The sequence below is a fragment of the Fukomys damarensis genome, unplaced genomic scaffold, assembly GCF_012274545.1.
Source record: "Fukomys damarensis isolate Sample0158 unplaced genomic scaffold, DMR_v1.0_HiC HiC_scaffold_39, whole genome shotgun sequence".
NCBI lineage: Eukaryota > Metazoa > Chordata > Mammalia > Rodentia > Bathyergidae > Fukomys > Fukomys damarensis.
The window spans coordinates 125517569-125528730 of record NW_022900951.1 but is presented as its reverse complement, the minus strand read 5'-3'; the positions used below and the strand labels follow the sequence as shown (position 1 = coordinate 125528730).

Genomic DNA, 11162 nt, shown 5'->3' with positions numbered 1-11162 from the left:
TTGAAAAAAAAAAAAAAAAAGCAGATGGTAAGGACCTGGCTTAGAAGGTTTCAGCTGGGAAGAAGAATTTCACTGGCAGTTGGACTTGAGACCACAAATGTTATGCTCTAGCAGAAATTCTGTAGTTTGCTCACGTCCTGAGATTTTATGGGACACTAAGACTAATGCCAGCAAGCTAACTGATCTGGTAGAGGAAATTTGAAGGCAGCCTAACATTTAGGCTATAGCACAGATACTGCTTGCTGCTTTTAGCCAAGTTTATACTGAAAATCAAGAGAAAATGGCAAGACTGAATTATTTAAAAGTTTTGAAGTTGACCAGAAAGGAAACTGGCAAAGTTGAAGCCTGTGAAGCTGCCCCAGAAGAGGGTTTGGCTGCTGAAAATATTAACATTAAAAAGAAGCCAAGCAATTTACATCAGGAGCATAGAAAAGACAGGCAAGGGTATCACAGAACCAGTGAGACCCCACCCTTTGCAGGGTCCAAATTTCAGAAGTAAAACATTTTGCTTTGAGAAGAAAGCCCCAGGGCAGCCTGCTCAAGATGGGCACCTAGGAAATTGACTCCCCAGGATTGTGTTCGCAGTGCTCAGCCACCTAGGCACTCGGGCCCCTCCAGCCAGCCTTCAAAAGGAGCTGGCCAGTACTTGAACCAAAGGCAGACCTTGGCCTCTTCTACACGGTGCCTGTTTTACAGGCATGCAGGATGCAGCTATGGGGTCAGAGAGGCTTCCACCCAGGTTTCAGAAGGTCTGAGAGGCCGGGCAGGGTGCCCCTGAGAGGGGAGTGCATGAAGATGTGAGTGTGAAGATGAAGGTGCAGTGGAGACCCCAGGAAGTGGCCATCTGAGGAAAGCAGAGGGTGTGAGCAAAGCCAGCCCAAGAGAGAAGCCGTGAGGGCTCCAACCACGAGCAGTGCCACAAGGGCAGAGCCACCCGAGCCCATTAGAGTTCATGTCTCTCTACAACCTTCCCCGGGCACTGAACACAGAGCTACAGGATTTAATGTTTGTCCTGCTGGGTTTCAGTCTTTCTCACTGAAATCCCACTGGTTTTTATCCTTGTATTCCTTTTGGGAATGGGAATGTTTATCTTGTGCCATTGTACATCGGCAGCATTTAACTTTCTCTTTGATAGTTACAGGGGCTCACAGCTAAGAGTTTGCCTTAAGTCTAAGAGGAGACTTTGGACTTGGACTTCTCAGCAATGCCGAAACTGTTGAGACTTTGGCAACTCTTAGAGACGGACTCCATGCCTTTTGTGTAAAGGGATGCACGTGAGTCTTTGGGGGAGCCGGGGCAAAATGGTATGGTTTATATAAGTATGTCCCCACAAGGTCTCATGCACACAGAGGAGGGACTTTGGAAAGGTGGCTGGATTAGAGGGGTATTATAACTGAGTTACTGTTAGGAGATGGGGCCTAGGAAGAAGAGGCAGGTCAGTGGGGGGCCTGAACTGGAATGGTCTTCCTACTCTCCCCAGCCCCGACCTTCCTACTCTGCATCCTACTGTGCAGGCACTGAGCAACTCTGCTCTGCCCTTTCTCTCTACCACGCCCCTGCCCAGCAGCCAGCTGAGTATGGACTGAAACCCCTACAACTGTGAGCCTAAATAAACCTCTCCTCCTTTAACTTATTTTATCCCAGTGATGTTTGGAAGGTGACAAAGACAAATGTGTTGTACAACTGAGCACACATAAACACAGATGCGCCCCTTACTGGCCTAAGATCACCAATTCATCAAAAATCAAGGCATTGTTTCTATTTGATTTTATAATTCAGGAAATGGGTAGAGTGTTGAATTCAGAGTAAACACATAGACTCTCATAAAATAGGATTTGCATTTTCAAACTGTAATTGTCATTGGTGAAAATCAAGAACATCACTACACAGATGTTTTTTTGATTTGGGCTACACAATTTCGCATGTTCTCAATCGGCTAATATTAAGTTGATTGTGTCTACTGAGTAATGCCACATCTTGCTTCAAACCTGATTGAAAATGTCTTCATTGTGAGAACTATCGACTAAATCCGATGTTATTATTATTGTTTTAAATTATGGCTCATTGCTCAGGTTTTCTCCAATCATTTACAACTGGATGATCAGTTTCAAAACACAGAGGACATATTGAAGATATACTCCTAAGTAAGTCACACATGTGTAAATACCGAATAGTTTCCCTGGTGTGAATAATCTGCAATAATACATAAGATCCTAATAAGATTACTGACATTTAGAAATGGGAAGAAAGGAGCTAAAGGTGTAGAGAAGGTGGGATGGGTAGGGGAAGAGTAAAAAGGGAAAAGAAAAAAATGTGAGAGAATGAAAAGATGAAAATAAAGTGTTTGAAAATAAAGGGAGGGCAGGGGTTAAGGGGAAAAATGAGAACCAAGACCTGTCATGTAGAGGTACAAGATCCCAACAATGAGTGTAACTGTACTGTATCCCTAAAATGTACCAATAAACTCAATTAAAGCTGAAAAAAAACACAGAGGAAACCTATTTCTGTTAGATTGCAAGTGTACAGTAAAACACAAAACGTAAGTGCAAAAGCAAAGTCTGAGAATGAGGGATTAAGAAACTGATGGCTTATATGCATGGGCACTGGATAATCTATCCAAAAATACCTTTAAAATGATTTTTCAGATAAAAAATACTCATTCTACTACCATCAGAAAATGCATTAGTCATGAAATTGCATATTTGAGAACCCCTTTCAGCACAACCTAGGAGACATTCCAGGTTAAAAATGACTTTTCCATGGAGTTTTATGTCCTTCCTATGTACACCACACACATGTAACCCCAGCACATGTAACCCCAGCTACTTAAGAGGCTGAGGCAGGAGGATCACAAGTTCACAGCCAGCCTGGCAACTTAGTGATAATCTGTCTCAAAATAAAAAAAAAATAAAATTTTAAAAAGGGCAGGGGAAGTAGCTCCTCAGTGAAGCACCCTTGGGTTCAATCCAGAGGTTATGCACAATAAAGTAAATAAAATAAAAGGGGCATGGAAAAGGTTCAACATGGAATCTCTCCACAAATATGTACTGAATGTGCTCTCATATCAGGGTCACCTGTGGTGCTGCTTTTCAGCCTTGAGCAAGCTAAGACTGTCTCAGCTTGTCATGCAAGACCCTCCACAAAATGACTCAAGTGACCCATTAACTCACACCATCCCTCATGTCCTCTGAATTCCAGTAGTAGTCAGCATTCCCCAGATATTCACTTTTCATTCCTCAAAACTGTCCCCTTGGCCAGAATGTCCTTGCCCATAGCTTTACTCACTGAAATCCCATCTGTCCCAAGGCCCATGCCCAAAAGCACCTTCCTTCCCCAAGAAGCTTGTCTGCTCCTGTCTGCTGCAGGCCTGCACCCCTCATGGCACCTGTCCTACCTGCAGTGCACTGTCCGGCTCTCCCTCCTCAGGCCAGGCCACTGAGCTGGTTTCCCTCACTCCGCAGCACACAGCTATGGGGGCCCAGCCTCTAAAACTGTGAGAGACAACATTAAGCTGGTTACACTGTGAAAAGTGAAAAGTTTGCTGTGAGCCAATAAGCAAAACAAGTCAAAGAAAGTGATACAGGAGCAGTTCATAAAAGAGCTGCTTTTCTGTTTTGTTTTGGTTTTTGTTATTGATGTGGTTTGTGTGTTTGCTTGTCTCTTGTGGTTCCAGGAGAGGAGCCCAGGGACCCCTGCATGCTAGGTAAGCCCTCTACCATTCACCTCTACTCCCAGACCACAACAGAACCTCACAATCAGGAAGATTTGCCTACATCAACTGAAACACTTCATTTGAGTCAAGAATTTGAAAATATTACAGATGATATCAGAATATTTTAGGCCACTTTAATTTGACTTTTGTAATACTGGGGATTGAACCCAGGGCCCTCCTGCTGAGCTGCATGCCCAACTCTTTTTTTATTTCTTATTTTGAGACAGGGGCTCTCTAAATTGCCAAGTTACCCAGGCTAGGCTCAAACTTGCCATCCTCCCGCCTCAGCGACCGAGTGCCAGGATAACAGGTATGTGCCCCTCGTAATCCTTCTTTATTAAGGTCCCCTCTACTTGACTCCACAGGTGATTATAAGGGAAGCAAGAATGGTGTTTCCAGGGCATTAAGTCCTACATTTCTTGTTTCTTTGCAAAACAGTGTTGAGCTCAATTTCAAGTGCTTTATTTTATTTCCTCATCATTCGTACCCCAAAATGGTTATCTATTATGGGAACAGCACTGTGGCAATTGTTCTTACTGCTACTGTTACTGCGGCTGTTGCTGTTGTTGTCAGCTCTGAAAGCAAAAAGACCTGAAGAGAAATAAGATTACTACTAGGTATAGTGCTGGCCTAGCATACTCGGGCCCTGGGTTCATTTTCCCACAGTACACAAGAAAAAATAATATTTCAAAGAAAACCTACATAACTTTCAGAAACTTCTCTAAAAACTGAGCATCTGGAATGCGACCAAGTAGAAGAATTAAGTGAGGAAATCAAGGTGGCCAGGTCAGGCTGGGTTCTGGGACTGAAGACATCAGCATTTTTCTTTCATCTGGGTACCACTGCAAATTCCCCAGAAGGGACTGAAGATGCAGCTCATCCTAACAGAGATGAAACAAGCTGAGGAAAGAGAGGCCTCAAGGCAGATACAGAGGGTGGTTTTGAGGAAGGAGAATGTTGCAAGAGAGGCCGAATTCCAGGCACGCTGTGAAGGAGGTGGATGCATATGGGAAGAGGGGAGTCTGAAGTTCAGAGGCAGAAGTGATGCTGCTGTCATGGGCCGGGGCACTGCAGGCTGAAGCAGCTGAGGGTCAGAAGACCAGGGTATTTGTTACCAAGGGGGAAGCAAGTCACAGAAGAGTCTTTCTTTCTTTCTTTTAACATCTGGCCAGTTGTCTGCTTTGTTTCTTTCCAATTTTTATTTTTAATAGTACATATTTGCAGTACACAATGGCCATATTCCTCGTGGGGAGCTGGGGCATGTGCAAAACACATCTCAGTCTGCTACTTTCCCCTTCCCTTCTCCCCCCTCCCCCACCCTCCATCTTTGGGCTCTCTTCTCTTTTGCAAATGATCTCTCTCCCTGTTTCCTATCTCTGTTATTTTGCTCTGTGTTTATACTTTGGTTCGCTCATATAAGAGAAACCACATGATATTTAAGCGTGGGTGTCTGGTTTATCTCACTTAACACTGTGGTCCCAAAGTGCATCCATTTTCTACAAATGCCTTAGCTTACCCTTTGTGGCAGAGCAGTGCTGCACTGAGTATAACACCATAGTTTCCTTATCAGCTCATCTGCTGATGGACCTATGGGTCACTTCCAAGATTTAGCTGCTATGAGGTGTGCTGCTCTACACATGGGTATACACGGAACACTATGGTATGACGTCTTTAACTCTTTGGGGAAGACACCTAGGAGGGGAAGAGCTGAGTTCAATAGAATTTCTAGTTCAATTTGTTTTGAGAAATCTCCATACTGATTTCTATAATGGTTGTACTAGTCTACACTCTCACCAACAATGTAGAAGGGTTCTTTTTGCCGCACAGCCTCACCAGCATTTGTTGTTGTCTGATTCGTAGAAGAGTCTGTAGAGAAAGATACCAGCACTGAGTCTTCTTGACAGTGTCAGTGAAACAGGCAAGAAAAGCCACCCTGGGGCTGGGGGTGTGGTTCAGTGACAGAGCTGTTGCTTAGCATGCAGTACCTCAAAAAGACAGGAAGAAAATCTGCCCTCTGTGTGACAAGAACTCTCACTTGAGCCAGGTATGGTGGTGCATGCCTGTTATCCCAGCATTTAGGAGGCTGAGGCAGGAGGATCTCTGTGAGTTTGAGGCCAACCTGGACTACACACCAAGACCCTGTAACAGATAACTTAGAAATTTTCACAGCCAGAGTGAGAAAGAGAAGACCTTGGAAACCTTCCACTCCCACAACAGGAGAAGAGAGAGGAGAACCAGGGCCACCTAGGGGCAAAGCCTAGATAGGAGCAGCCTGTCCATTCTGTACAAAAACACAGATATTGGGAAACAGAGAGGAAACAGGAAGATCTGCAAAGAACCAATGAAAATGTGCTAGGTTCCCGCACAATATCAGGGAACAAGTTCAGCCCTCCAGAACTCCTGGACACCTCTGTGTGTTCCCTGGGAGGAAGAATTTCTTGGCAAGCCCAGGCAGCTTTGCTGGTATTCACATGGTCAGCACTGGCTCGGCCTGAGCCCTCTTGATCCCCTCTTCTTCCTGGAAACACCTAAGCTGAGCCACCTCCCACCCCCAGGCTGTGGCAGGCAGGTGCTTTATGCTGGGCGTTCACCATGCCAGACTTGAGTTCTGGCTCTGTCCCCACAGGAGGGCTCACGGAGCACCAGCAAAGCTGTTGTCCACAAACCTTTCGTCACTGAGAAGCCCCATCCTAATGCTGGGAAAGAGCAGGGCTCATTGTTTCTTCTGCAATTTTTTTCTTTCCAAGGAAATTTATTTTAGTTTTCTATTATTCTAATATTATTTTTTTATTCATAGTGCTTTTTATTTTTTTTCATAGTCCATGTTTGCAATACATAACGCCTGCATCCATCTTATGGAGTAGGTACCTATAGTTAACATATCTTAATTGTTTTTATTCCCCTATTTTATCTTTCTTATTCTTTTGTTTTGTTTTTTGTTTGTTTGTTTGAGACAGGGTCTCACTATGTAACCTGGAACTCACTATGTAGCTCAGGCTGGTCTTGAACTTACAGGGATCCTCCTGCCTCAGCCTTCCGAGTGCTGGGATTACAGAAGTGCGCCACCACACCCGGCCTTAGTTTTCTTATTCTTTTTTTTTACTGAGTTTATTGGTACATTTTAGGTATACAGTAAAGTTACATTATGGGATCTTGTACCTTTACATGACAGGTCTTGGTTCTCATTTTTTCCCCTTGTCCCTGCCCTCCCTTCACCCCCTCCTCCCCTTCCCATTTATAATAGTTTTCTTATTCTTAAAAACATTAAATTTACAAAACAGAAAGGAGAAAGTGAAAACATGATTCTACCACTCTGAGGCAAATATTTCCATCCTAGCTTATTCCTTTTCAGTCTATTTAACATTCATGAAAATTTGTCTGTAAAGATTTATCTATATGGATACATTTATCTACAAAATATTCAGAGGCCAGGGCCAGGGATTTAGCTCAGTGGTGCTGCTGCCTGCCTCACAAACACAAGGTACTGAGTTCGATCCCCGGTACCAAAAAGCAAAACAAAACAAAACAAAAAACCCAAAAAATATACAGGGTCCACCAAAAATGTATAAATCACAAGAAGGAAAGCTTGTATAAATATTTTAACACTAACTTCATAGGGACATCATGAAAATCCTAACGTGCTTGTGGACAAAGCAGTCAATTTACCAACAATCAATGTCTGGTGTGTATTAAAATATTTGGCACAAAGGTTCTTAGTTTATTAGCCACACTGATGTGAATGACGAAAGGAGCCAACGAAACTCCATTTTCTCAAAAAAGCCTGTGGGCGCCTTCCTTTAAAATGACCTCCAGGTTCTCATTTTCCCCCATACCCAGTGATGAATGTAACTGTACTGTATACCTACAAAGTACCAATAAACTCAATGAGAAAAAAAAGAATCCTACTATAATAAAAACAATGCTGGGTGAAAAATAAATAAATAAATACATACATACATACATACATACATACATAAAAAGACTTCCAGAACCTTCGCGGACTGCTGCGAGCCACGCCCTCCCAGCTCCTCGCCTGCACGCTATTCCTTTTCTCAGGGCTCGTGCTTGAGACCCATGCACATGGAAGTGAGGCTCGGCAAACCCCTGGCTGAAGCTCCACAATCTTCCCTGCTCAACACACTTCAGAAATCATCTCTGAACACACACATGTTCCAATTTGTTTCTCATGGGCTGCCTAGAAAAATGAAATAGCTCTCATAAGGAGTGTCCAGACTGTTCATGTACATTGACTCTGGATTTCACCTCAAACAGAAAGCGCTCTGTGCAGACAGACCTTTCAATCTCCCCGTGGAGTCTCTGCCTGTTGCTTGAGTGCTTTCTCATTCCAAAGCTCCCTGTGGCCTCACAGCCAGTTTGCATCTAGTTTCTGGAGGTGATTAGCAAAAGGAGGCCTACAGGAAAGGCAGCAGAGACTGAACAGCCCTGACAAGTGTGACTACATATACAAAGAGCCAGGAATATTTCAGAGTGCCCCGGACTCAGCCCGAAGGTTCCAGCTTTCAATGAAAACAAGCACCCAGCCGCAGCATGCGTGCCGTAGGTTCACCACCTCTGGCCTATAATAAGAACTATATGTATTGCTTTCTATTAGAAAACAACTGATTTACAAGTTCATCCTCCCCACTGGAAGATATAAAATTAGAGTAAACCAAAATAATACGTTTTCTTTAACCCACACTTTAAGATTATTAACCCAACGGCAACCAGGAGCAACTGTAAAACTAATGGAAATCAACGCTGTTCTTGAAGTCACAATTCTTGGGATCCAATCTCAGTGGTGAACTGCTATGTGGTTTTAAGCAAGTCACCTAACCTCTCCGAATTCCTATAAAACAGTTTTAAGCTGCGCCCCTAACATGGAAAGCCACTTTCAGGAGGATCAGATGCCATAAAAGTTATGAAAATTTTCTGCAAAGGCTAAGATACACTCAAACCAACACATCTGCTGAGAGCCTCAAGTTCAATGCCCAGTACAAAACAACAACAAAAAGACAGTTTGGCACTTCAACACCTCTTGGATTGCTTTCTCCTGGGGGAAAATAAAACAGCATTCACAAAGCCAACAAGCAAAACACACATCATCAAAAAATAAATAAATAAACAAACAAATACCAAAAATTTGGAACACAGTGTGCATACAAATATTATGGTTAAATATCAGTGCAGATAGAAGAGCACTACTCAAATTCAGAATTTATGCTTTAATTTCCAAAACTAAACATTTGATTGACTGGATAATGATGCACGTGCCTTGATGTCAGTTATGACTTTGTAAAAAAGCTGATGACCCTTAGCTCCTTGTCCTCTCAGAGGTAGGGGACACTCATTGGTGGTCACAAACACTCCATAATGAAAGAACAACCTGTTACTTAAACAATGGGCCTAATTATTAAAAATAGAATCAGAAGAAAAACGCATGCACCTACAAAGTCTCACCCCACCTGGGACCTTAGCAAGACTAGAATCAGAACACATGCACTCCATAAATACTATTTACTAACAAGAACAATGCAAAGCTTCTCACAAATAGTGCTTGTAAGTCAATTAATATTTGTGCAATATTTCATAGATGTAAAGCTCTTGATAAAGGAAAATATAAAGATTATTTTACATACTGTGAATGGGGAGGACTAGATAATAGCTGGTTTGTGTTTTCCACTTAAAAACCTGACAGCGGCCCACTGCAAAGGGAAACAGGGCTTGGAACTCCCAAAGTAGCATGAATGCCTTCTGGCATAATTGAACACACGGCCTTTGTGACGGCAGAGCTACAGAATTGCTGAATTTTCCAAAAGGAGATTTTTTGGAGATGAGGAGGGGATGGTGGGGTGGGAGGAGGTGGGAGGATGGCGAGGGACAAATGTAAAAACGATTAAGATGCAATACGGATACGTAGCAATTCCCCCAGATAAATGGAGTTATGTCCTACAAACGTCTATGTACTAATGAATATTAACTGTCAAAGCTTAAAGGAAGAACACTGGGTGTGGTGGCACATGCCAGTGATCCCAGAACTCAGGAGGCTGAGGCAGGGGGATCACTGTGAGTTTGAGCCCAGCAAGGGCTACACAGTGAGACCCTGTCTCAAAAACCAACCGACCAGCAAACAAAACTTTAAGGAAGAGGGAGGTACAAGACTAAAAACATTTCCAAACAGGAGGAAGATATAATAATAAAGGAAGTCCCATTTTCGTCTTCACACAGCTGCAAGCCTGCACGTGAGGATGCCCTTTGGAAGGCCCTTTCACCTGGGAATCTACCCTCCGCCAGAGCCATGGGACCGAAGTGGCTACATGCAACAGCAAGGAGAATAAGGAAGAAAGAGTGGGTACTTGTTCCACTGAAGAGCAGCAAGGAAAAATTTGCTATCAGGCATTTTAAAAAAAATCTATGAAGACATATCACACGTGGACATTTTTCTCAGAATTATTTAAAAATGTTTTCCTGTTAGAAATATCAGTATTCACAAGGTGAGGACTTGAAAGAAAATTATTGGGTAGTAAAATATGCCACTGAGATGAGAGAAGTGGAGTGCCCCTTCCTGGCCTTCTCACCCAGTACCCAAGGTCCCCTCAAGCCACTCAGCTGCAGGAACAGAGGGTCATAATCTCAGCCGTCCTGCCCAAAACCCCCAGGACTAGAAGTGTCCCTGTCCACAGTGCTCTTCGTGTGAAGCCCTGAGAACTATGGAATGCGTAACTTGCAATTTTAGTTGGCAGTCATTTTGCCAGTTAATCACTACAGAAAAAAGTCTGCCCCCATTTCACGTCGTTCAAATACTAAATAGAAAAAAATAATGCCATTTTCCCATGATCAATACTAAAGAGTATTGCTGCAATTCTTTCCTCATGTTTGTGGTCAGAAAACTAGTGGAAAATAGCAAGGCACTGCTGCGTACGTCCCGGGAACAAAGACATGGAGACTTTCTGAGACTTCGCTACGCGGGATTTTCACCTGCCGACCCTGCTAGCCTCCACTCTGTTTTCCTTCTCTTTTAAATTCTGCACCAGTTCGAACGATTTGCAAGTTCACTGGGGGCTGTTACTTTTGAAAAAGAAGCAAAATTCCTGCAAACTCATCTTGCCCACAACCTCCCTATCCTTTGGCGCTTTTAAACTCCGGCCACGCCATCTTTCCCTCTGACTGGGCCCAACAGACGCGCGCTCACTCTTCGCTGCTATATTATATTCCTCTTTTGTGCGCTTCCATTTTCCAGCTCCTAGCGAGCGGCCAAAGCCCTTTTTCCCTCCCCAGTTACTAATTATATCACTTTACATGGAGAAAGCGCGCAGAGGAACTACCACTGTGAGAGTCCGGAAAGGTGAAAGTAGAGAACCCTAAACCAAAACAGTACCACTAAAAAATAGAAAATGATGGACTAAGGGCCGGGGATGGAGCTCAGTGGTTCCGCCGCCTGCTTTGTCAGCGA

At 43.5% G+C, this 11162-nt stretch overlaps 1 protein-coding gene across 1 annotated transcript in view; it reads right to left on the bottom strand.

Annotated features, from left to right (window-relative positions):
- The window catches only part of Pasd1 (PAS domain containing repressor 1), a 93182-nt gene extending 89737 nt beyond the window's left edge, over positions 1–3445 (bottom strand). Inside the window, exon 1 of the mRNA XM_010639746.1 lies at positions 3395–3445. The gene's annotated coding sequence lies outside the window, so the exon portion shown is untranslated. The remainder of the gene's footprint in view (positions 1–3394) is intronic.
- Between the last annotated feature and the right edge of the window lie 7717 nt (positions 3446–11162).